Source organism: Condylura cristata, unplaced genomic scaffold, assembly GCF_000260355.1.
Source record: "Condylura cristata isolate star-nosed mole 26May11 unplaced genomic scaffold, ConCri1.0 scaffold00024, whole genome shotgun sequence".
Classification (NCBI taxonomy): domain Eukaryota; kingdom Metazoa; phylum Chordata; class Mammalia; order Eulipotyphla; family Talpidae; genus Condylura; species Condylura cristata.
The window spans coordinates 14,270,279-14,295,759 of NW_004567125.1; the positions used below are offsets into that span (position 1 = coordinate 14,270,279).

The 25,481-nt window shown below is 46.2% G+C and overlaps 1 protein-coding gene across 2 annotated transcripts in view; it reads left to right on the forward strand.

The window, feature by feature from the left end:
* Positions 1–11,188: 11,188 nt before the first annotated feature.
* The window catches only part of RCSD1 (RCSD domain containing 1), a 60,354-nt gene continuing 46,061 nt past the window's right edge, over positions 11,189–25,481 (forward strand). For both annotated transcript variants that reach the window (XM_012728830.1, XM_012728833.1), the window contains exon 1: positions 11,189–11,321. The gene's annotated coding sequence lies outside the window, so the exon portion shown is untranslated. The remainder of the gene's footprint in view (positions 11,322–25,481) is intronic.

Here is a 25,481-nt window from a genome sequence, read left to right on the forward strand (position 1 = left end):
CTCTGTAAGTCTGTTGACACTTGCTTCCTGAGGTTGGTCTTGTTCAGAGGAGACTTTTAGCTACCGATGTGCCTAATGTACAGAAAAACAGGATGTCATACTTGAGATCTGATTAAGCCATGAGAGATGCAAATTCTTTCCCTTCCCTACCCCCACGACACCCCCCAACCCTGCCACCCACACCATCCCCTCTCCACATCAGGGATATATTCATCCCTCTGTGACTCCATGGGGTAGTCTGCGGCCTTGCTTCATTGTCAGTCGAGTTGTGTGAGATCAGATTTAGTGCTTAGCCCTTTACATTACGGGTTCAGACATATGGTCATTGTGATTAGAAATTCCTTATCACACCTCTGGGTGACTGATGAAAATGGTTAAGTAACTTCTTTGCCCTTTCCAAAGCTCCTATGGGATTCTGGGGTCCCCAGTCCTCAGCTTGGCCCTTTTACCTATAGATTAGAGCTCTCGAGACCACTCTCTTTCCCTGCTCACTTTTACTCCATCACTTTCATTTGCTGCCTACAAAAAATCCCCACCATGTGCAAGGAAGGAAACTGAAACAGAAAATTTAAAATCAGAAGCAATCCTGTTCAAGTTCAATCATCTTCAAAATGCAAATATTACCTAATTTTTACAGAGGTATATATCAAATGTAGAACATTCCCAGAACAATAATCTGGGAGCTGTGGCTTTTCCTAGGAGCCAGGGTGGATTTCAAACTTACAATCCAAACTCAAGGGGTAGTGCAAACCTGTGGCCTCCTCTTACACCCTCAGGTCACCCTCTACCCTGTCCTCAGGGCCCTTCAACAGCGCTCACCAGGTCTGCCTCCAAGTCCATCTGGGTCAGCTTCTTCTTCCTCTTGCTCCAGGCATTCCTTAAACCCTTCAGCCTAGTCAGTCTGGCCTTCCTCAGGACCCAGAAACTCCCAGTCTAACACTGCCGCAGTCATTTAGCAGTGAGTTTGCTATATAGTCCAAATGCTCATGGGTCTATTGGTGACAGCTTTTGTAGACAAATGATGCTCCAGTAAGCCCAGGACTCTGCACTAGCTTCTCCGGGCCAAGAATGGGGTTGGGTACACCAAGATGAGAATAGTCCTGAAACATTTACATGCCGGGAGGCAGAAAAGGTGAGTGAATATACATGACCTGTAAAATCATAGAAAATGCTTTGGTATCTTGAGCTGTGAGATGAGGGCAAGTGAACTAGATAATAACTGGTAAAAATGGGCCTCCCTGGTGGTCCGGGGGTTAAAGTCAGTGCTATCAAGCTATCAGCAGCCACTGCAGCACAAGTTCAATCCCCAGCCAGGGAGGCAGACCTCTCAGCAGTGTATTTCAGTCAATCTGCCTGTTCTGCTCCCCACTCTGCCTCTGGTGAATCCCCTCACTTCCTGCACCTCTGGCCTGCACCCCAGTTCTTGTATGCACAATAAAAATAAATCTTAAAAAATAATAATTGGAAAATTTAGGGAAGAAGTTCAAATCTTTGAGTAGACCAGAAAAATCTTAAGTTTCCTATGCATTATATATAATAAGCATTACCCAATTCAGAGCAGCTTAAATTTGGCTACTAAAATGAAGAGACACTGTTGAAGGTTGTGAAGTAATCAGAACTAAACTTCAACCTCGCTTTTTTTTTTTTTTTTTTTAGTAAGCATAAAATGCAGAATTGAATCTGAACTTAGATTTTTTAAGAACGGTTGGGGAAAAATACAGAAGAGGGGGGGGAAGGGGAATCAACTCCAAGATTAGTCTACAATGAGAGAAATGTATTGAAAAGTAGACTAAAACCAAACAGATGGCTTGGAATTAAGAGATGGACTCAGAATCACGTGTGGCTCTTATTGCAACCCTGGGGGTCATTATCCAGCTCTTTTCACCCCTACTATGTGCTGGCATCGTCTAAGCATCTCACATGTATTAACTCCCAGAATCTTTACAGATCTGTGTGGTACGTTCTAGTACTTTTATTATCCTCATTCACAGATGGAGAGACTGGGGAACAAAATGGCTAATGAATTGGTCGAGGTCCTATAACGTGGACCCAGGGGGTCTGGTTTTATGCAATCTTGGGACAGTCTTTATGCTGTCCTCTGCCATCACGTATGTTTCTATTATGTTTTTAGATGAGAATGCAAGAACTAACTAGATTACAAAACGAATTACTTACTCTTTTGCACGGGACAAGTATTATTCTTCCTCCAACATGTGATTTACACCAAACTTGAGTCCAGCACCGATCATAGAACTTTGACCAAGACAAAAGAGAATGTGCATTCATTAAACTTAACCTGTTGTGGGAGGCTCGAGAAAGAAAGATTATAAAATAATCCTGGCAATGACAGGGGGAGCAGGCACCAGGTGATAGGAGGGCGGGGAGGGGTGAGGGGCTGAGGTCATCTTCCTGGAGGAAGCTAAACTGAGAACCAAGGAGATAAGATTTAGTTATGCACAAAGCAAGAAATGTGCTCAGGCAGAGAAAGGATTCCATTCAGGGACCTGAAAACAATGCAGGGTGGCTCGAACGTGGAGCACTGTGTGCTTTCTGTTGAGAAAGAGGCCGCGGAGGTAGAAATGGGTGTGAGTTCCATGTTTTAGAAATATTGCTACCTGTAAAATGGAAAATAGATTGGGGGATGGTGAGAGAGGTTGGAGGCAAGAATAACTATTAGGAGATACAGAGATGGATGTGGGCACTGTTTTTGTAAGCCACTTAAGAGGGCAGTGATTGTGATGGGAGTGGGCGATTCCAGGATATTTCAGAGCTAGACTTGCAGCATCTGAAAGGCAAACGTCATGAAGAAATCAAGAATGATTCTGGGTTTCTATCATGAGCTAGTGGATGGATAGTGAGACCACCCCGAGGGGGAAAAATAAAGTAAAAGGGTTAGTTTATTGCTGGTTCCCAAAACAAGGGGGTGTGCAGAAAACTGTCCCTGTGTTACACATGTAAGAAGACAAAGGATATGAGTGGGAGTGAGACTGGGCATCATTCTTTCTTATAATCTGGTCCACGTTATTAGTGTAGAATCATTAAAATCAGGGAGGTACCTCCTAGCATTGGACAAGTTTCTGCTCGGTACAAGATATTAACTCCTATTAGTAAATATTCAGTGGCAAAACTGCAACCACTTAATATTACTAATAGTTTTCTAAAAGGAACTGTGGTGTGGAAGTAATTCATGAAGCCATACTTTTAATTCTGTAGCTATCATCCCACTTACATCTAAAAGAAATCAGTCCTTTTTCTTTGTTAAGAATGAAAAAAGAGAGGGCCTCCCTGGTGGTGCAGGAGTTAAAGTCAGTGCTATCAAGCTGTCAGCAGCCACTTCAGTATGAGTTCAATCCCCGGGCCAGGGAGATGACCCATACAGCGGGCAGAGCATACCTGTCTCTCCCACAGCCCCCCTCAGCAGTGTATTTCAGTATATCTGCCTGTCCTGCTGTGGAGGACCCTGTCTCTGGTGAATACTAACACCGCCACCCCCCACCCCCAACCCATACTTCTGGCCTATGTCACAGCTCTTGTTTGCATAAATAAAGTAAAGAATGAAAAACTACAGGGTATTAGTTATACTACCGGCTGTCCAAAATTTAGATAAACATTAAGAAAATTCAAATTTTGACAGTTATTTCTTATTTTTTAATCTTATTTTTCCTCCCCAATGGACGTGAGTTAGGTTTCTCAGTCTTTCTGCCTCACCTTCTTTCTGGCCCTTCTTCCCCTCCCCAACCCTCCTCTCTCTCCTCCCCTTCACTCCTTGTGTGTGTGTGTGTCTGTGTGAGTGTGGGTTTTTCTCTCTGCCCTTCATTGCCTTGCCAGTTTCTTTCTCCATATGTTTTTCAGTGGGATGGCCCCCTCTTTCTGTATTGGGATATGTGTCTTGTTTTGTCTTCTTGTAAGTGTGTATTGATCTGAATCCAGTTGCATGTTGACATAATATACGATCAGCTATGCTAAATGATCAGAGTCAAATGGTTTAAGCTAGAAATGTACACTTCACAAAGTCCAGGAAAATGGTCCTCTAAGGTTGATCTATTCAGACAGAGCCTCAACAGAGTCATTGGGTCCTTTGTTCATAAGTGAATATTTATGGAATGCCAAGTTGTGCCTGATCTTGATTTAGGCACTTGGATACACACCAATAAAGAGATACAAAAATTGGTGTGCCCCTGGAACATAAATTCTGGCTCTTCCCAGTTTTGCCTCATGGTAACAAAAGGGTTGCTGCTGCTCCAGGCATGACTTCAGGTAGGACAACACTTTACATTTACAGGGCTTCTTTTCCTATGTTTCTTTATCAGTAAGAGTAAAGGTTTCCTCTTGTTTCAATGGCTAACTTTTTCTCACTTACTTATCCCTCCCTAAAGTGGTTTCTGGCAAGGGGAATGGTCTCTCCACAGCTCAGTCAGACTATTCAAGAACTACTTCTTTACTGAAGTGTAAAAAAATAAAACCACACTGACCTTATATCCCACTACCCATTGGCGTGGGGTGGGACCCAGGCATAGATATTTTTTCCGAGCTCCTAGGTCATTCTAATTTACAGCAGAGTTGAAATATACTCAGATGCTCTATGTGATATCCTTTTGGACCTTGAATTTCCTAGTAAGTGAGTCTAATTTCACCACACCTTGGTAGTCCTCAAAAGGAGAAAGTCCCGGGGCCATTCCCTGTGGTGCTTCTTTGTCCTCAATGACTAGATCAGGATCTTGTCAGCTTCTTCCTACTCCAATGCCCTGCCCCCCTTCCCCTGCCTCAAATCTCTGGCTTTGCCTTCCTTAGAACCCCTTCTTAGTGGACCTGAACTTAATGCAGTCTCCATCAACATGCACAACCCCAACCCTCCCTCTGTCCAGGCGGTTTCTTTTTATTTCTTCTGTTTTGAAATTAAATCTTTCCTCTAATATTATAAAAATACATGTTTATTGCAATCAATAATTTTAAAAAAAGATATTTGCGCAAAGAATGTTTAGAATAATCTTCCCTTTCCTGCCGCCATTTTCCACTATCCAGAAGACCAGGATCTCACCATGGCCACCATCTCAGTCCACTGGCAGTGTCAACACGTCCCTGGCCCATTCTGTGGCTCTCTGAGGATGGTGTCCATCCCTGGGCTCTTAGGCATGGGGACACACAATGTAGGTCTCTGGGTGAGGGGAAGCCATATTTTGGATCTCTAGGCATGGGACCTATTCTGTGGGTCTCTGGGGATGGGGGTCCATCCCATACATTTCACAGCCATGGGGGCCCATCTGTGGAGTTAGTTAGAACCAAAGAAATATGATTATAACCTTTTCCCTTAACTTTTTAGTATGAAATAATTTCAAACTTTGAGTAAATTTGGAAGATTAGCACAAACAATTCCCATATATCCTTCACTCAGTATTCTTTTTGGTTTTGTGAAAAGAATAATGATCCCAGGATAATGATCCTAATAATTTCTTTCTCCCCATCCCCCAACTCTACTGGAGTGTTATGAACAAATAAATGGTACTAAAGGACATACACTGACTGATGTATGCATACGTGAAAATTTCTTGACCATTTTCCACAGTTAAAGGAGACTCGGGCCTCCCTGGTGGTGCAAAAGGTTAAGTCTCAGCACTGTGAAGCTACCCAGAGCCAGCAAGAGTTTGATCCCCAGCTATCTCGCCTGTCCTGCCACTGCTCCCCTCAGCGGTGTATTTCAGTCCACCTGTTCTGCTCCCCACTCTGTCTCTGGTGAATCCTCTCACCCCCTGCACTCTGGCCTATACCCCAGTTCTTGTGTGTGTATAAATCAATGAATTTTTTTAAAGAACCTAAGTAGAACCCCAAGTTGCCACATTGTCTGTCTCCTTTAACCTCCCTCCTCAGCATTTCCTTGACCTCTTGACAGTGACACTTGAAGATTACAGACCAGTCACTTTGAGGTATGTCTTCCTATTTGGCTGGTCCCAAGTTTCCTCCTGATTAGATTCAGGCTGTGCATTGGGTCAGAATCCACAGATGCAGTGGTGTGTCCTGATTGCACCCCATGAGCAAGCACGTTATCAGGCTGTCCCACCACTGATGGTGTTTACTTTCATCCCTTGATTAATATAACATCTATGAGGCTTATTGGTTTTGTTGTTGTTGTTGTTGTTGTAGAAGAATTGGGGTGTAGGTCAGAGGTGCAAGGGTGAGAGGATTCACCAAAGACACAGTGGGGAGCAGAACAGGTGGATCTACTGAAATACACTGCTGAGGGGAGCAGGGTTAGGAGAGGTCTTCTGCACTGTATTTGGGTGTGCTCCCTGATTGGGGGTTGAACTTAGGCCATCAGGTGACAGTGCTGAGACTTAACCCCTAAGCCACCAGGGAGGCCATTGTGAGGTTTATTGTTCATAGGCTTTTCCCCTACTTTTGTAATTAGTGAGAAGTTTGAGAGTAATACTTTGAAATTAGGTGAAATACTAGAGTAATACTTTGAAATGATGTGAAGTCCCATTTACTCCTCATCCCATTTTTAGCTTACTGTGGAACAATAGACTTAGCACCCAATAATGTGTCTAGTCGAAAAAAAATTTTTTTAAGATTTATTTATTTATTTGTACAGAACTGGGGTACAGGCCAGAGATGAGGAGGGTGAGAGGATTCACCAGAGACAGAGCGGGAAGCAGATCAGGCAGATGGACGAAGTACACTGCTGAGGGGAGCAGTGGGCGGGTCAGGAGAGGTCTGCCGCGCCATGTGGTCACCTCCGGGGCAGGCAGGGATCGAACTCATGCGGAAGTGGCCCAAGCCTCTTAGTGTAGTGCTTTAACCCGCTGCGCCACCAGGGAGGGCCATAGTCGAAAATTTTAATTATGATCATCATCATATGGCATTTTCTTCTAAAATTTTTCTCTTCCCCCACTTATTTACCCACTTGTTCACACCATGTGGACTCGTGGAGTCCTGTTTTATTTTAAGGTTATAATCCATTACCAACATTATTTATTTGATCCTTACACTACCCCAATATACATGCTGCTTAACGATAGGGATACATTCAGAGAAACATGTGGTTAGGCGATTGTGTTGCTGTATGAACATCAGAGAAGTAAATACACAAACCTAGATGGCCCAGCCTACTGTACACCTATGCTATGTGGCGCAGCCTATTGGGATGGTCATAGGGTTCATCGCTGCGCAAAACATTAAATGATGCTAAGCGAGGTATGACAGCATTGCTAGCAAGAACCCCTCCAGTTGACTTCTGTGTCCTTTTAACACTCCTCCCCACCCCCGTCATTCATAGAGCACTTTCATTTTCTGGAATAGCAAGATGTTTCAAGCCTACTTTGTCTTTTTTGTCCAGCCCTGGAATTAGCATTTTATCCAAAAAGCCCTGGTTCCTTTAATATTTAGAAGCTAATCTGCCTGTTCTGCTCCCCACTCTGTCTCCGGTGGATCCTCTCACTGGTCCTGAACCTCTAGCCTGTACCCTATTTCTACTTGCATAAATAAATAAATCTTTTTTTAAAAAATTTAGAAGTTAAGTTTTGGAGTCTGTGTGCACTGATTGCTTCTGAGGTGCCACTGCTCTGGGCTTTCTCAGTAGATCAAACTATGAAGTAGTACATGTGTGTGTGTAGTCTTAACCTATACCTATCTATCTGTAGACTAAAACCGCAAGTTCTTTCCTTTCCAACCCAACACTCAGGATTCATTTGAGCTGCCCCTCCTTGCATCTCAGTGAAAAACCTGGCTTCCGCTGCCTCAACTGACCTACTCATTTGTTCAGTTTCTAGGCAGCCATCCAGACCTCTGAAGAGCCATCAAAAGACCCTTTCTAAGGTCCCATTCCCTATCACTGCTCTCTCCTACCTGATGTCCCTATAGCTGCTTGGCAACCTTCTTCCTCAATTAACCTTCCCTATGTTAAGAAAAATGGTTATTCCCTTTCTCTGGGGAACATTCCTTGCCTTCCTCAACACAGAGACATTTTCAAACCTTTTGAGATTCTATGCTATTCCTCCAAGACAGTCCCTTGTGCCTGAATGAATTGTTTCATTTCGACACATTCTCAAAATCTAGGACTTAAGTACATAGATTTATTTTACTTATTTATGCATGCAAGAGCTGGGGTGTAGGCCAAAGGTGGGGGTAGGCGAGTGTGAGAGGATTCATCAGAGACAGAGGGGGAGAAAAACAGGCAGATCTACTGAAATCCATTGCTGAGGGGAGCCTGAGAAGGGGAAGTAGGTGTGCAAGGAGGGGAGATGGAGATAGGAGAGGTCTGCTGCACCACATGGGTCAGCTCCCTGGCCAGGGATCAAACTCTTGCTGGAGTGGCTGGAGATAGCTTCACAGTGCTTAGCCGTAAGCGCTGGCATCACCAGGAAGGCCCTTTAAGCACACAGATCTTAAAGTTTGTCTTTATAGTCATGAAAGCGTACTTGCTTCTTGCTCTTCCTTTTTAGCGAGGATGACCAGCAGCACAAAGTAGCTGATTGGTTGGAGCTTTTGCAAGTCTGGTTAAAAACGAATTAAATTACAATGTCCCCTATCCTGACTTTCAATGATCTTTGCTCCTCCTAGAGACCCATCTATAGATTGCAAGGCAGCGATGGCACTCATTTGTTTCATTCGTTCGTTCACTCATTCACTCACCAATGATTCATCCAGCTATTGGCTGGAGCTGCTTTGTCAGATGGCTTCTCCCACCGGTCTCCTGCTACACTGCCCATGCCCCTGCTTCTTCCTTCGGGATCGGCTCTTATTTATTGCTTGACTGGATCAGACTGTCAGGGTGGGTGGGGGGGAGGCCTTTGGTACCACTTCCTCTTTCCCTTGGCTCATCAGCTTCTCCACAGAACAGGGAGTCACATTCCCAGATACCCAGGTAAAAACAGGGTGTTTACTTGCTGGATGGCTCTGTGCCAGAAATGGAGGGACAGGAGGAGAAGATAGGAGAGCACACACGCACACCTACCCATGTGTTCTGAAACTGAGTTCTCGGCTGCCCCTTCTTACTTCCTCTCCTCATTTTCACTCCACCTACCTCTCCCCACCCACCCTGCCCAAGCATGTGTCTTCTTAGACTCCAGGGCAGCACCCCACTCTACCCCTGGGTTGTAGCAGCAGCCCACTTTCAAGGGGTGGGGTCATGTATTCTAGGCCGAGGAGGGATGAAACAGGGTGGAGCAGCTGTTAGTCACCTTGGGTGACCATGATATTATCGGCTTAACGGTTTCCTCTGGGTAGGCACTTCCGCTCTCCTGTCCTGGTGCAGCCCCCGTTCTGAACAAAAAGCAAGACTAGACATAGGGAGAAAGGAAAGAACCCCTGTGGGCCGTGGTTGAAAGACATGCCTACTGCCGCCACTGGTGCAGTCAGCACCTCTGGGGAATAAAAGGAGAGGAAGAAGCAAGACTGCATGGTTCCAAGAAAAGTCCTCTCTGGCTGCCAAACCTGCCTTGGTCTCCTCACTTTTGTGGCCATGTGGGCGAAATAAAAGCGTGTCACCCTTAATATCTGGAGATGTGGGCCTCTTTCACTGGCCCCAGAATGCCTTACTCAAGGTGAATGAAATATAAAGTCTCTAAATCATTTGAGCTTGCAAATGAGGCTAAGCATTATTTAAAAAAAAAAAAAAAAAAAAACTTCTTTCCAGAAAGCCTACTAAAATGTACAGGGAGGAACGTGAGCGTGGGGAAGTCCAGGGAGCACAGCTAGACTGCAATATGGCTGGTGCTGAACTTCACCCTTGTGTCTGCTGCCCAGATCAGTGATCTTGCCCTATGCTTGGCTGAGTTAAATAAGCTAAAAAACACTCCGATGGTCAGGCTTTTTGTATTTTAGAAAGTCGAGTCTCTGGGAGGTGGCCATATTTCTAAGACAAGCATGACAGTAGCAACAGCTACTTTCTGTACTGGCATGACTCTCATACCTGAGAATCCCTAGGGGTGCTGGACTGATCTCCAGCCTCCCTCCTCCCCCGCTTCCCACCTCTTCCCCCTTGATCTGTACTGACTTCTCCCTAATCCCCTTCACAGTCCTCCCCACCACCCAGCCCCACTGTTCACTTCATTGTGATTCCCCTTTCCTTGGGTGAGTTAGGTCAGGGCTTGGGAGTGGGGAGGAGAACCTGAGAATACAGCTGGGCACAGAGGCATCCCTGCCAGTCAACCCGCTTCTGTGTGCTGGTCCCTGAAGGCATTTCTCCTCTTCTCTGCTTTGGAGGGGGTGAGAAGGACCCAGCAGGGCGCCTAGACTGGTTGGTGGCCAGCATAAGAGCACAGCACAGAAAGAAGCTGTTTCAGATTCCCGCTCCTGCATCCCTGCCTTGCAGTCATCTCTTCTCCAGCCTCCCGCAGACTCTGCTGTCTGGGAATGCCCTGGGGAGGTTTGCTATGTGGGCCCCAAGGGGATAATATATGCAGGATCTTGCTTTTACTCTATTTAACAGGAACAGAGAAAAGGTCCTTTGGTGAGCAGCTGGTGGGAGCTGAAATTCCCACAAACTTGACTGCATCAGTTAGATGTAGGAAAAGATTTACTGTCATGGGAGGCTTAAGAGACTTAGCTTAAGTCTTTATTTTTGTCCTCCTGAACCACAGATGAATATGGATAGTTGCATTTTTTCTGAAAATAGGAGACTGGAAGGTGGAGAGAAAAAGAGGTAGGTGATCCTGTCCCTGTGGCGCTGAGACCTAAGGATCCTTTTCTGGGGCACCAACTGCCAGGGAGTGTCCTCCCAGTTTGCATCTCAAGAAAACCAGGTTTGCAGGAATGCCATTTCAAAAGGCAAGAGGAAAACAAGAAAGTACGGATGGGCAGAAGGAACTAGGAAAGAAGGGAGTTCACAAGGATGAAAGAGCGACTCTAATTTTGAAGGCGGGAAAAAGAACGAAGTAATAATATTGAAAGAGGGAGAGGTTGAGAAGGAAGAGACTGTGGCCAAACCCAGGGTCCTGAAGAAACTTCTTCAGAAAAAGGGGCCAGGCGGTCTTCCCATCCCCATGTTTGGGCAGATTAATGGAGTCGCAGCTCCCTCGCTCGAGTCCTGCCCTGGGAGGGGACAGTATCTGTTTAGATTTGTGTCTAAATTTAAACCCTGATCGCCAGCCTCCCTCCTCCCCCGCTCCCCACCCCTTCCCCCTCCTCCCTCCTCCTCCTCCTTCCTCGTTCTGGCGCTGGGCCCCGGGCCGGGCAGTCCCGCAGTCTCCGAGGGAGCTGGGCGCCGCCGCCCACTCGCCCAGTGAGGGACCCGGGCAGACCCGGGCAGCAGAGCCCAGTCGACTGCGCGATCGCGACCCCAGCCCGGCGCGCGCGGCCCCGCGGAGTTGCACCTGGAGGACTTGGAGGTAAAGGGTCCCTCTGGGGTGTGGGCCGGCGGCCAGCGGGGCCCTGGGCGCCCCCTCCCTGGCAGCTGCCCGGGTCCAAGTGGGAGCGGCGGACCTTCTGCGACCGCCCAGCAGAAGGGCAAAAGCCTGCGCTCCCACGCTCTCCGGCCAACTCCGAGGGTCGTCCCGAGTCCCACCTGGGATTCCCTCTGCTGCAGGTAGGGGGGACGGCCGGGAGAGACCTCAGAGAGAGCGAGCGAGCGAGCGAGCGAGGGAGCGAGCGAGCGAGGGGAGGGGCCTTTCTGCGGTCCAGGTATTTTGGTGGAGCCTCTAATGCTGCAGGCAATAAAAGTTAAGCGGAGCCAACTTTGTAAAGGGGTAAATGTGTGAGCAAAACCTCTCAAGAAAGCAGACTCCCGAATCAGAAGAGATGAATGTTGAAAGAGAAACAGACACTTCTTCACAGCCTGCCGGCTTCCCTTTTTGATTGGAGATTGGCCTTTTAGAGAGCCGCTAGTTCTGCTGGTTCTCTTTCTTTGCAAGCCCCTTTTCTGTATGTCACCTCTTCTTCAGAACTTTCCAAAAAGCTCCCCTTACTGGCCATTTCCTCAGGCAGCTCTACTTCTGATAAAGTGTGAGATTCCTCTGGTTGTGCCTTTCTTCAGAGCCTGGGTGTATTGGGGTGTTGACCACATTGGTGGGGAGCACCAGGGCGAGACTCATACCAGCGGCTTCTTGGTGCTGTTTAAACCTCCAGAGTGCAGAGAGCCACCCTCCTGCTGAGAAGTACCTGGTGTATTCCTCTGGCCTCTCCTATGTATCTGGTAGCTCCCATAAATTTCCCCCTGGATTTCCAGACCCGACATTTAACCCTAAGTCAATGCCAGCAGGCTGCAGGCTAAGAAAAGGAGAAAACAGATTGTGATTCTCATTCATTTCTGAAGGCTGAGCCCTTCTGAGCTTGGTCTGTAGTCAAATCAGTTCTGCTCCCCCTTCCTGGGTCAGGCTTTACTCAGGAGCCCAGAGTCCCATTCAGCTATTCTAGGCTGGACGTACTGCTTGGTCTACAGAACACTGTGACTTCCTTGCGGACATACTTATCCTGGGCAGGAACATTCAAGCATCCAACTCAGTTGTCTTCAAGGAACCAGGGAGGGCTTTATAAAATGTAGGGACCTATGGGTTCACCAAGTCTGAGAGCAACTCTTCATGGGAACATTTGCAAGTCAGGAAAACGTCTACAGGAGAATACAGATGAGCTGGTGTGGGGGGGGTAGTGGGTGGGGGGTTTGGGAGGAAGGAGTCCTTGGAACAGGAAGGAGGTTCTGGCAGCAAAGCTCAACAAGCCATGCTCACAATTCTGCTCAAAGATCACACAACTCAAAGCAACACAACTCCCTCAGAACTGCCTGCAGCTTCTGAGAAGAGGGAGATGGCTCTGGACATCCAGTTCATCCTGCTGGGTGAAGAAAAGTAAAGAGGTTGCTTTAGAAGTGGGTTTAGCCCTCTGGGAGAGTAAGTTAGAGGTTTCATAGCATTTTTGATCTACTGAATCTCTTGCAGAAATGAATTGGAGATAGGAACAAAAGAAATCTTACACTTAAGGGCGGGCAGGTTGCTGCTTGAGGGCTGTGTGCAAGTTTGAGCTTTGCTCTAGGAAGCAACAGAGGGCCATCTTCCACAGAGGCACTTTGGTCTGCTGTAGCTGAGGGAGGAAGACTATGAGGCAGAGGTCCTGAAACTGTCACCTGAGCAGCTTCCTGTGTGGCTGGGGGGCCCTAAAAGAGAAGTCCTTCTGCTCTACAAGCTGAGTTGTATAGTAACTGCGAGGGAATTCCCCAAAGAAGTGAGTGGGAGGGCAGGTATGGGTGGAGGGAGTTGGTCCCCTCCTTGGGGCCTGTTCTCAAGGGTTAGATTTGCTGGTCAGAGTGTCCACTTTTTCTTTGTCAAAACACCCGAAAAAACAAAAACTGTAACAGCTAGTACTGGTAAAGGCAATAAAGAGGAAATGAAGAATAGGGGAAGTGACGTTTCTTAGCCAGGAAGTCAACTTTTCATGATGGACATGATATGCTGGAGTGAGATTTGAGATTTCCTGAAACTCTCAAAGTAAAACCCTCTTTTGAGAGGTAAACGCCACTTCTGAGACATAAAAGGACCACTATTTGGAGAGAGAAAATGAATTATATTACTTCCAGTATTAGGAATTCAAACCTGATAAACAAGGTTGACTTAACACTCATTCTTCAGAACCTACTAACCAACTGAAAATCTTGAAGAAATCTTCCCACCCCCAACCTCAGTCATTGTTACATTTGTCCACAGTATGAGTCATTACTTCCACTTTCTTTATGTCTAATTAAGGTAAAGATGCTTTTTAAAAAAAAATTTACAATCCAATAGGGAAAGTGAGACCTCTATCTTGTGACATATTTTTAAGTGTGTAAGTGTTATTATAAACCACACATTCTATAGTATTTAATATTCTATGGCAATGCTTGAAATAAACCTTGAAAGAAAGGTGGATGGTGAAGATAAAGCATAAAAAGTCGGTATAGGGAGAATATGCCATTTTGTTCTAGAAGGTGTGTCAGTGGGCTGGAATGGAAGGTAGTGAAGCAATAAGAAAAAAAATTGAAAGTACTAAGATGAAAACCACAGGGACTGTGAGTATAATAGATTCTGGTCAAGTGGATGAGTGAGAGCTGGAATCCAAGTTACACCGAGGAAAGGGTTACTTTTTACTCACACAAAATCTCCTTCCCTGGCTGTGGGTTCCCCCACCCCACACCCCCAAGCAATAGGTTTTTCTAACTCAGACATAGATCAGCTACAGTTCTGAAATCTAGCCAGTGGGTGGCCCAGGATTCCACTCCTTGAACAGTAGGAAACTTTTAGAGGTGTTGAGTAAGATGGCAGCCACAGTGTCATGGGAGTAGTATGGCAGAAATGCCACTTCATAGAGTAAGCAAGGGGCCATGTTAAGGTGCCTCTCTGAGGTTCAAGCATATTTTTAAAAAAGATTTATTCTACTCATTTATGCATACAAGAGCTGGGGTGTAGGCCAGAGCAGGCGAGACAGGAGAGGTCTGCTGCTCCATGTGAGTTAACTCCTTGACTGAGGAAGCAACTCTTGCTCCAGTGGCTGGTGATAGACTTGATAGCACTATCTTTAACCCATACACCACCAGGAAGGTCCCCTCAACCATATTTTGACTTTGAGAGGCAATGAGAATGGAAAAGATAGAAGAGTAAAGATCATGTATTGTAGAAGAGATCAGAAATGACGACTGTTTGAGTGTGCCAGGGTGTCCAGAAGACGCCTTCTCCAAGATGTCACAGAAAAGGACAGCTCTGACAGCCTTTTGTACACAGGCTTACTTAAGTGTTCAGGACTTAAAGTTTTCAGAGATTAGCACAGCTCCTAGATTATAATCATAGAGTTTCTCAGTAAGCTTCCCTGATAAGTAAACTAACAGAAATAGGGAATGCCTTCCTCTCTCCATCTGCAGCTCCTTTGTGTCCACCTCAGGAAGTAATTGTTGGCTTACCTGGCTCTCCTCAGAAGGCCCTGGATGGTGGGAACCATATCTGAGCTGTCTAGGGTCTGCCAGGCACTCCAGAAATGCTTGCTGAATGAGTAAATCAATGTTGAAGACAGAAAGAAGAACAGATTTTTTGAAAGTAGGATACGGATGTGTTGGGTTTGTTCTCAGTAGAAATGTCTAGTACTCCAGACAAATACAGACTTTTTATGATACAAGTATGAAGAATTAGCAGTGAATTCACGCTGGAGAGGAACCCAGGAGAGAAATATACAGCAAAGAGAGTTGCAGACTAAGACATCAAAGTGAAATTAGTATTCTTGGTCATTTAAATATAAATGATAGACACTATCCAATCTGCTGAGAATGCTTGCAAAATGTTTAATTTTCATCGACTAAATCCTTCATTTGTTTAACTGAATAGGCATGAAAATTAAACTTATCTCCGACAACCATGTGGCTACTGTTTAGTTGGGAGGAGAAAAGGATACAGTCCATGAAATTTAAAATTTCTTGCTAATGAACAAACGAGTATCTGGCTTAGCTGAAGATAATTAATGAATCCTTTTTCTCTAAGTCCTTGTCAGAAATTATTTGTCATTCATCCATTTATTTAGTATTTACTGGGCATTTTTATATAAGCAAGTTTTTGTGTTTTAATCGTTAATTTTAAATTATTGGACTGTCTTTATCCTCAGACTACCAGTATTACTGATGTCTTGTGTGAGTGATCATGTGTGTGCATATGTGTGTGTGTATACATCTGTACATACTGGTGTCTAGAATGTGTTCATTTTGTACACTACTTTGTCATCACTATCTTTATTTCATTCAAAATCTTCTACAATTTCACTTATAGACCTCGCTGCCTTTTGGCCTTTCCTCCCATGGAGTCCTCTATTGGCTGACGGGAGCTTTGGGGTCATAGTAAGGGATGGCATGGCCTCTGGAAGATGGCGCTTGGCTCAGTGGACTTCTGGGCAGGCCTCAGCACCCCCCCCCCCCCGCATTCCTGTCTGGCTCCCAGGGGCCCTGTGGGACCCCTGCAGAAACACTGGCTTCCACTTCTCCACACCTTCTCCTAGCTGGGCTGCCCTGACAGGGGAATTTGGGGGAGGGGGCTGCTAGGCCAGGCCCCTATCACTGGAGGCGGTGAGCAGAGCATTCCTGGAAGGGAGTCAGGTTTCAGAGCTTGCTCCACAGTGTGGCTCCTTGCTGCAAGGCCAGTGTGGTTCCGTGGGAAATCTGAACACTGGCGGCTCAGCGGCCCGGTAATCTTATCAGGGCAGCAAGGGAAAGCGTTTTGGTTCCAGAAAAATCCGAAGGCTGCTCTGTCTTCCTCCAATTGGAATGTTTTAGGTTTGCAGAGCCAGCTCGACCACCCCTACTCAGCTCATTGGGATCTAAATGTCTCAAGTTCTGGGTAGAACTGAACAATCTCCAGTGCCCCGCTGCTACAATATAAAGGAGAAAACCAAGACAAGGGTGTTGGGTGCTCTTGGACCTTTGGAAAGTCAACAGCTTGCAACTTTCCTCTCCTGTGGGGAATAGTTCAACCTAAGCCTTAGGAAGTAAGATGAGCAGTTTCATCACAAAAGCCTTATCAACTCCTATACAGCCCTCAGGGGATTATGTAGGTATTTATACCTCCCTATGCCAAAGAGGACACAGCAGTACCACCCAGACAGTAGCAAGACTTCTCTGCCACCTGCAGCTTTACTACTCTGGGGCCCTTTGGGAGCTCATCACCTGAGTGGATCTACCTGAGCCAGACCAGAGAGGACACTCACCTTGTACCCCTTTCTATTAAGCAGTGAGCATCCCATCTTTTTCCTTTCAGGCTTGAATACCTCTCCTGGGGCTTGTGGAGAATGACTGTTGAACCCAAAAGTGTCTCCTGTAAAGTCATGATTTGGATGGGTCAGATTCTATTCTGAAAGAAAGGGTTCCAGCCACTGCAATAAAAAGCTTCAGTGGCTCCCTAAGAGAGGTATAAGACCTATACCTGCAGGTACCCCCGAGATGCCCTCAGCATCCAGCTTACTGGGTAATGTTGGACTGGAGGCAGTGAGACATTCCAGACGTAGGGGCTGCATGTTCTCTCCAGCCAGACAGAAGTCTGGCCTCATCAGATATCCCTAGCCCTTTGTTGTGAACCTGTCTGTCCCAGCTCAGGGCCACCCTCCTGCCTCAGGGCAACAATCTCAGGCAGGATCATCCATAATCAGTAACAATTCAAGGACATCAGGCAATAGCTCTTCAACTGGGGTCAGCACATGTGCCTGGAGAAATAGTCAGGCGCTAGGAACACAGATGAAGTGGTCACCCTGTGGATTCTTGAAGAACCCAAGTCTAGGGGGTTCCAATTCAGAGGGCTGAGGAGAGGCACTGTATCTGGTCTGGGGCTTGGGGTCTGGGGAGGGAGTAGGGGCTGTTTCCTTTGAGATATGACTTCTGAACTGGGTCTTGAGAGATGAGTAGAAGTTAACCAAGTTCAGAAAAACTAGGAAGAGCATTCCAGTCAGAGACAATGGCCAGAGCAAGGAGCTGGTGCCAGAGACAACGCGTGTCATGGGGAACTGTGGGCCGTTTGTTGCTGGAGGATAAAGCAAGGTAAAGGTGTTCACAGCTGGAGGGGATGCAGAGAAATATAAATTACAGTTCTTTCCTTAAAAGGTGCTCTTTTCTATTTGGGGAAAATAAGATATATACACATGACATGACATGACACAAAAAAATAGAAGATAGTATCTTGATAAGCTTTCAGGTATGTAGGAGTTCAAAGTCAGCTCTTGAGTAGGAACTAGAGAAGACTTGCTTCCTTGGTTGGGGATTCCCCTTGTAAGTGTGCTTCTTCTGGGCCTCCCCGGGGGTACAGCTGCCAGGGGATTTCAATGTAATCCTGAGTGGAGGCTTCCTGGGGCCTGAACCTAGGCCTCCTGCTGAGAAAGCCAGTCTGAAAGAGACCCCAGACTCAAGGACCTCTTAACTCCTCTGACAGAGATCTCTGGAAACAAACACACATATGCACACACACACCATCCCCTCTTGCCACTCACATCTCCACCTGCAGCCTCACCCCTTCTGCTGTGGTTTTACAGCCTTTACCCAAAGCCCATGCAAGGACAAGCCAAAGTGGGCCCAGGAACAGCAGCCACATCAGCCAGGGCTGGGCGCAGTGAAACAGAACACAAAGTTGAGCCTGTAAATAACACGAACCAAGCATCCACAGCAGAGGACAGAGCCAATGTTGATCTCACGGCTTGCTACAGAGAGCTTTGGGCCTTCTCAAGGCCTCACTTGTAGACTCCAGAGGCTCATTCCAAGCACCTGATATGTCAGCCCCCTCCCTAAGGTGCAATCCCGGGCTTTGGGGTACATTTTAAGATAACAGTCTTTCTGAGCAGCCACTTTGCCATGCTGTAATTGTAGGAGAAACGTAAAGCATGCCACTGGGATCATGTTAAGTGCCTGATGTATATAGATATACTCTTCCTCTCTAACATGAGTGAATAATTCACCCCATGTCTGGAAAGCAGTGAGCAGAGAAGTCACCATTTGAATCCTATGGGGTGGGATCCTCTGGCCTCTGGCCTTTTTCTTGCACTAGAGAAGCACTGGATGTTCCCACAGGGCTCTCAGGGAGACAGCAGAAGCCTCAACCTGGCCAGCTCAGGGCCCAGCCACAGTGAAGGCCGGACAGCTCACAGTTTGGGGCTTTTGAAGGCTAGCATGGATTCACTCTGTACCCTCATCTGACTTCTGAAAGACTCCAGTGGTGTCTCTGAGTGAGACTAGAGACACCAAAGGAAGTTTAAATAAGAATGCATTTGTAGGATCAGGGTTTTAAGAGCAAGAAGGAACATTAGCCACTTATACCACTTTCTAAGTACAGGGGATGTACCTTTGTTCACCCAGACCAGACCAGACACAGGGGGCCCTGAGGTACTTAGCTGATTTAAACATATGCATCATAAGTTGCCTGCAGAAAGGAAATTGTGCTAGGAGTTAGGATTCCTCTGTCTTAGTTCTGACTTGGCCCACTTTCTGGGTGAACACAGGTATAAGTGGCTAAATCCCTTCTTGCTCTCAAAACCCTGACTAAGCACCATTCTCGTGGGCAGAGGCAGGAATGACTTTTCATATTGTTGTCTTAGCCTGCAGGTCCAGGAGACAGGGCTAGGGCTAAGAGCTGCCACCACACCAGGCCAGTCCACACCTCGCTCTGCTAGCCTTCCATCAACATTGTCTCCCAGGGTCTTTCCGAGAGGCTCTGGAGGCCCCCCCGGGGGTTGCCCAGTCAAGCCAGCATCCCCTTGCCAAGGCCTGACTGGAAGTGCTCAGGGAGAGAACAGGGTGGTTCAGAGCACTTGTGCTTCTCTGGGGAAATAACTGGGAGACTTGACCAGGTGCTGGGGCCCAAGGCTAGGAGAGGATGCCCAGGGCTGCCCAGACGGCACTTCCAAAGCCAGTGGAATTGGCAGGTGTTTGAGTTTGCTAGGACTGCCATAATGCATTTCCACAAGCTAGGTGACTTAAATTTTTTTCTCTCACAGCATGACTGTTATCTGACACAGGTAGCTGGGCCACATTCCCGATGAGGCTCCAGAATCCATTCCATGCCTCCTTCAGGTGGTGGCTGACTTCCTTGGCTGGTGGCCAGAACAATCTTTGCTCTTCTCTTCTGTGTGTCTCTCCTGAGGATGTGCCATTGGATTTAGGACCCACCCTGTTCAGTGAGGATGAGGCCCTTATCTCAAAGTCGTCAACTACATCTGCAAAGACCCTTTTTCATAGGTTCCAGAGATTGAAAAAGGATCATTTCTCAGCAGTGTAGGCGAGATTGGCAGGCAACTTGCTATTATAGGGGCCGAGGACTTGGGCATTAGTATTGTGAATCCTTGGTGATTGTTAGCTTTATTGTGAAACATCTCCCCTCATACCCAGGGGGTACATGACCTCCTGATACGTGTGTGACTAATTTCTTGCTTCTTGGGTGGCCTGCAAACATCTATGCTGGCATGAGTGGCTGCCTCAATTCTTTCTATTCTGAGATACAGTTGGGAAATTCTCCAGGATGCTATGACTGTCTCTCCCATTCTATTCTCCTTCCAAGAAGAAAACAAGGGTGTCTTCAGGCTAGAAGAACTACTGAAGATTATCCAAGATAATTTTCACCTTCAGAAAAATTCATGCCTAGTAAGATTATAACATTATATTTTGTATTATCTCATTTCATATTCTGTTATCAAATACCTTAATCACATATTCCCCCCTTAAATTAATTCATTAATTTAACACATACGTAGATACCAAACAAGGGTTAATATGACACAATACCTGCCTTCATGGTCCACGTAGTCTGGAGTTGGAAAGGGCAGAAATAGAAGAATGATAACAAGACAGTGTGATAGACTCTGAAAAGACAGTGAGTAAATATTACACTTGGCAGGTAAGGACAGAGTTTGTTGTCACTGTCAAACACAATTCCATGGTCTTCATGGCTAACAACAATGTCAGTTTATTTTTCACTGAAGCCACATGTCTGCCAAGGGTTGGTTGGGAGCTCAACTCATGTCACTGCTGTCCTCCCTCTGCCCCTATGCTGACAGAGCAGCTACCAAACACAACAGCATTAGCTGTGATGTCAGGGAAAGAACATTCTGGGGGACATCCCCGGTCATGACTCTGGCCTGGAAGTGTTGGAACTAGCCACAAGGTTCTATTCAGCCACAGGGATGGGGAAGTACATCCTCTCATTGCCCAAATGAAGAGAGCTGAAAATAGCCCCTGAACTGTTCGAGTCCTGCTAGAGTCTTAGAAGACTTCACAGAATGGACCATCTTAGAGCTAGGGCTAAAAGTAAGAATGTCTTCCTGGCTGGCAAAGATATGAAGGCTGATGAAAAAAGCACTTCTCTCTTCCCTTCCCCCACCCCCAAACACACACACTGTGTTCATTCACTTGAGACTTACACAACTCTCTGGTCAAAGATGTCCTTCCTGATTGAATCGAAAGCTGCTTGACAAGCACAGAGAGTGTTTTCAAAGCTTTTAATTGCTCTTCATGTTTTGGGAGAGTTGGGTGAATATGTACCTTATTTCAATAGGAAAAATGTATCAGTGGAATATAAACTTAAGTCATTAGGTGCAGCTGTTCTAAATGTTCCTCACGCATCTCAGCACTGGGAGAGCCACTTTTGTAAACCATGTGGTCAAGGGAGGTAGCTTGTGGCCCTGTGGCTCCTGGAATTCGGAAAAATTTTTGCCGTTGCTACGTCAGTGGTACTGAGTTATCCATGGGTGTTTTTCATTTGAGAGTTCACTTTCCCATGGTGAACAGGAAACCTATACCTTTTTTACATGTAGCTACATAGCAGTTAAAATTGCTCTGCTTCAGAGTATAAAGGGCCAGGCGAGAAAATAATAAGAAGAATGAACAGAGACATTTTATGGGGGTGGAGTGGGGAATGGGATCAAAAACACTGGGGGGAGGGAAATGCACTGGACTATGGTGAAGGCACACAGGTGATATGGTGATGGGAAGCCCATGGGGATTGCAACTGAGATAGAAAAGGCACAAAATGATGTTAAAAAAAAAAAAAAAGAAGAAAAAAAAACTATTAAAAAAATTGCCCTGCTTCTCCATAAGCCTTATAAACGCTGGCCTCTGTGCCCAAGGAAGGGCAGCTGGTGAAAGTTAGCTAGCGAGACAATGGAGGGAGGCACAGGACTTGAAGGCAGGCTGTCCTTCTGCTTCCTGTAGGTTTCCTTTGTCTGATTGTTGATTTCTGCAGGTCTAGGAGGCTGCTGTGTGAGAGCTAGATCACGAGACCTGAGTTTCAGGTCCGGAACAGTTACTAGCTTTCGGGTTCTGGTTGGTTCCGCCCGTTGTGAAACTGGCATTTGTTTTTGCCTACCTTATAAGTGCATACTTCTTCCTATTTTGTAAAGGAAGTAAGAGGTGAATGAGAGAAGTGAGAACATCTATGAACGAAGCTTGGAACGTTTAAACACCCTATAAAGTCATGGAGGTATGGATTACTTGATTGTGTGAGGAGTCGTGACAAATCTGAGTGTGTTTTCTGTAAGAGAAAGTTCTGTCATTCTCTTCGCTGAATGGACGTTTGGACAGATGGCCTGCAAAGGTAGCATTGAATGTGAGCAAAACAACTATTCCATTACAGACCAGAGGGGGCGCTAAAGAGACTTACTTGTAAAACAGGGTTCAGGAAAAAAGGCCTTTAGCTTTCACATCCAGTTCTTTTCAAAGCGCTTCTCCTTATCATTAAGCCCCCCACCCCACCAGAGACTCTAGAACCTACAGTGCATTTTGTTTTTTACTGAGGTACATATGTGTTTAGGCACACAGGTTGATATCTCTTCAAATACACATGCCACACCATGCCCACTGCCCAAGTACCTGTAACCCTCCACCACAGTCCTGAGTCCCCTCTGCCCTTTACTCTCATCCTCTATGCCCCTCTGGTAACCTCTGTTCTGCAGTTGGATTCCACGGGTTTCAAAACACCCTTTTGAATGAAGACTGTGTGCAGGCTTCTTATATTTTATTATTATTATTATTTTTAAAATATTACCAGTTTTGATTTCTTGTTTTAAAAGCAATTCATTATACATACAAGAACTGGGGTGTAGGTTAGAAGTTCAGGCGCTGAGAGGACTCACCAGAGACAGAGTGGGAACGGAAGAGGCAGATATACTGAAATACACTGCTGAGGGAGCAGTGGGGGAGATACAGGAGAGGTCTGCTGCACCTATGGGTCAGCTCCCTGGCCGGGGATCGAACTCATGATGCAGTGGCTGGCGATAGCTTGATAGTGCTGAGACTTTCACCCCTGAGCCACCAGGGAGGCCCTGTGGGCTTCTCATTGTGAAGACAGTTAAGAGCATTAGCATTAGCCAGAAGCCAAACATCTGGATGTAAATAATCTTGCTCATAAATAGCTTGTTATCTCCCTGTGCCTTGGTCTCCCTGTCTTGTAGACAGAAATAATAATGATACCTGCATGATTGGGTTGGGTGGATTAAGTGAGTTAAGGTTTGTAGGAAGTGTTGGAACACTGCCTGGCACATACTAAGTGTGTTATGGTTGTTTTTTGAACAAATAAGTAAACTTTTTAGTTTCATTTAGAAGAGAAGTAAACTTTTTTGTTTCATTTAGAAGAAAACAGCTTCCCTTGCTTTGGGTGCTCCTTTGACTGGGACCCAGGAGGAATTAGAGGATGCTGGATGTTGTCCAGATCGAGAGTGTGTGGGGAAGCGCTGGTGCAGTCAACTGCAGGCCTTTGCTGGGAAAGCTATCTGAAGCCTGTGGATGGCCATCTTTGGGGCAGTGAACTGCAAGCAGCATCTATAAACAGCCAGACAGGAACAGGGAAATGTGGGGGGGTCTTAGAACAGAAGAAAGCTGCAGGCTCATAGGATATTCAAGGCCTGCAAGAAGCAAGTCTCAACCTCATCGGCTCAACAAATGCATTTCACAGAAAGCCAGGGCACAGAGGAGCACCTATGTACCCCTAGTATATTCTGCAGATTCACCCTGGGAGTGAAAGGAGGAGATAAGAAATGGGAAGGAGTAGTCCAACCCCCTGAGTACCTGGATCACCTCTCCCCTGGCCTGCTATGACTTTTACACCTGCGTGGGAGGCCCCAGTCAGGAGATGAGCAGGGTGGGATTCTGAGACTGCCCAATGGCTGGGGATGGAGAAAGAGAAGCCAGCTATTCACACAAGGGCCCTTCTCAGCTGAGAGCTATCCTGGGCCTGAGTCTTGAGTGCTCGCATATGCCAGTAAGGTGCTCTGACTTCTCTCACAATCTCATTACTTGTGTTACAAAGGATGTTTGGGCAAGATGAATTCAGAGCGGTGGCACTACCTTGCCCACAGCGTGTCTGTGCTCAGGAAGTCTCCAGGACAGGCTGCCGGACTCTGTTCTTGACCCTGGCTTGTTAAATATTTTTGTCAATGACTTAGATGAAAAATAGAAAGAAGCCAGATGACCCACAATTGGGATAGTTAATATGATCCATGACATGTTCAAGTTCAAAATGATTTATATAAGATGGGGTGCTGGGCCAAAACCAACATCATGAAATTAAACAGGGATGCATGCACTGGCCTCTGCCCAGCCTCCGGGAAATGTCAGCATGATGTAGGACAAACCTGGCTTGGGAATATACTTCACTGTGCAGTTGTCCTGCAAATATTTATTGGGGCTACTGCATGAAGGGCTGCTGTGTGGGTTTTTAGAGGGAGTCAGATATACACAGGGTCTCATAGGCTGAAGGTCTAGAAGTGGTGGAAGTGAAACTTCGCATCTCCTGCTCAAGTGTTCCTTGAGCGACCAGGACATAGGCGTTGGGGACTTTCTTGGGGAATCTGGAGCGGACGTTACAGGAGATGGTGATTTCACAGTGGGCGCTGGAGAGGTTTTTTTTAACAGGTGACAATAAAGAAGGGGCAGAAAAAGAATGGTGACACAAAGCTGTTAGGACGAGGAGGAGTGTGTGATGAAAGATGCCTTTGGGGAGGTGGGTACCTTATGTCACCAAAGTGGATGTGTGGGGACAGGCAGGGAGGTCACTGGAGCTCGAGGATGAGGCAAGACGAGGCACTAATCCTATGGGGTCCCTTCAGGGTAGTTTCCTTTTAAAAAAGATTTATTTATTTATGCTTACAAGAACTGGGGTGTGTAGACCAGAGGTGCGGAGGGTGAGAGGATTCCCCCTGGTGGGGAGCAGAACAGGAGGATCCACTAAAGCACACTGCTGAGGGGAGCAGCGGGTGGGTCAGGAGAAGTCTGCTGTGCCATGTGGGTCACCTGCAGGGTTGGGGATGGAACTGGCACTACAGTGGCTGCCGATAGCTTCATGGTGCTGTGCTTTAAGCCCTGCACGGGTAGTGAGGCCTCACGGTATTTCCTTTAGTTGTAATATATTGATATAATATTAAACTAATGTAACACATTTTAAGGTAAAATTTTAGAAATTCATCATCCTAGTATAACTGTTTTTCTTGCTTCCTTCAGAGCCCCAATTTTATTCCCTTTATCCGTTAAAAAAGGAAGAGAAGACAGCTTGCTTACTATCACTCCTTCCAAGTTTGTGTCCTTATTATTTTTAAGTCCTGTAGATTTGTAGTGGGTATATTTGCAACTCTGATCTCCATCTTTTCATTTAATGTTCTTTCCAAGGCAATATCTTTGTTCCAGTTACATTTTCACTTTAAATGTCTGCGTGGTATTCTATTAGACAAATATACCATAATTTATTTCATCATTTTTCTATTTTGAGACATGGCATTTGCTTCCACTTTCTCCTTACTGAAAATAACATAGCCCTAACAGTCCACATTATTATTATTTTTTTCTCTTCTTTTGAATTATTTCTTTGGGAGCAATTCCCAGGAGTGGAATTATTAGGTCAAAGGATATGAATATTTTTATATTTCTCTGTTAATGTTGCCAAATTGGGCCTGGACTTCCTTCCTCAAAGACTCACTGTACCTGGTGCACACAAATTGCAGGCTCAGCCAGATGTGCCGGGAAGGGAATGTGAGGTGAGGGGCCCTGTGGAGCCTGGTTGAGCACAGAGCCTACCCTCCACCAGGGAGGGGGG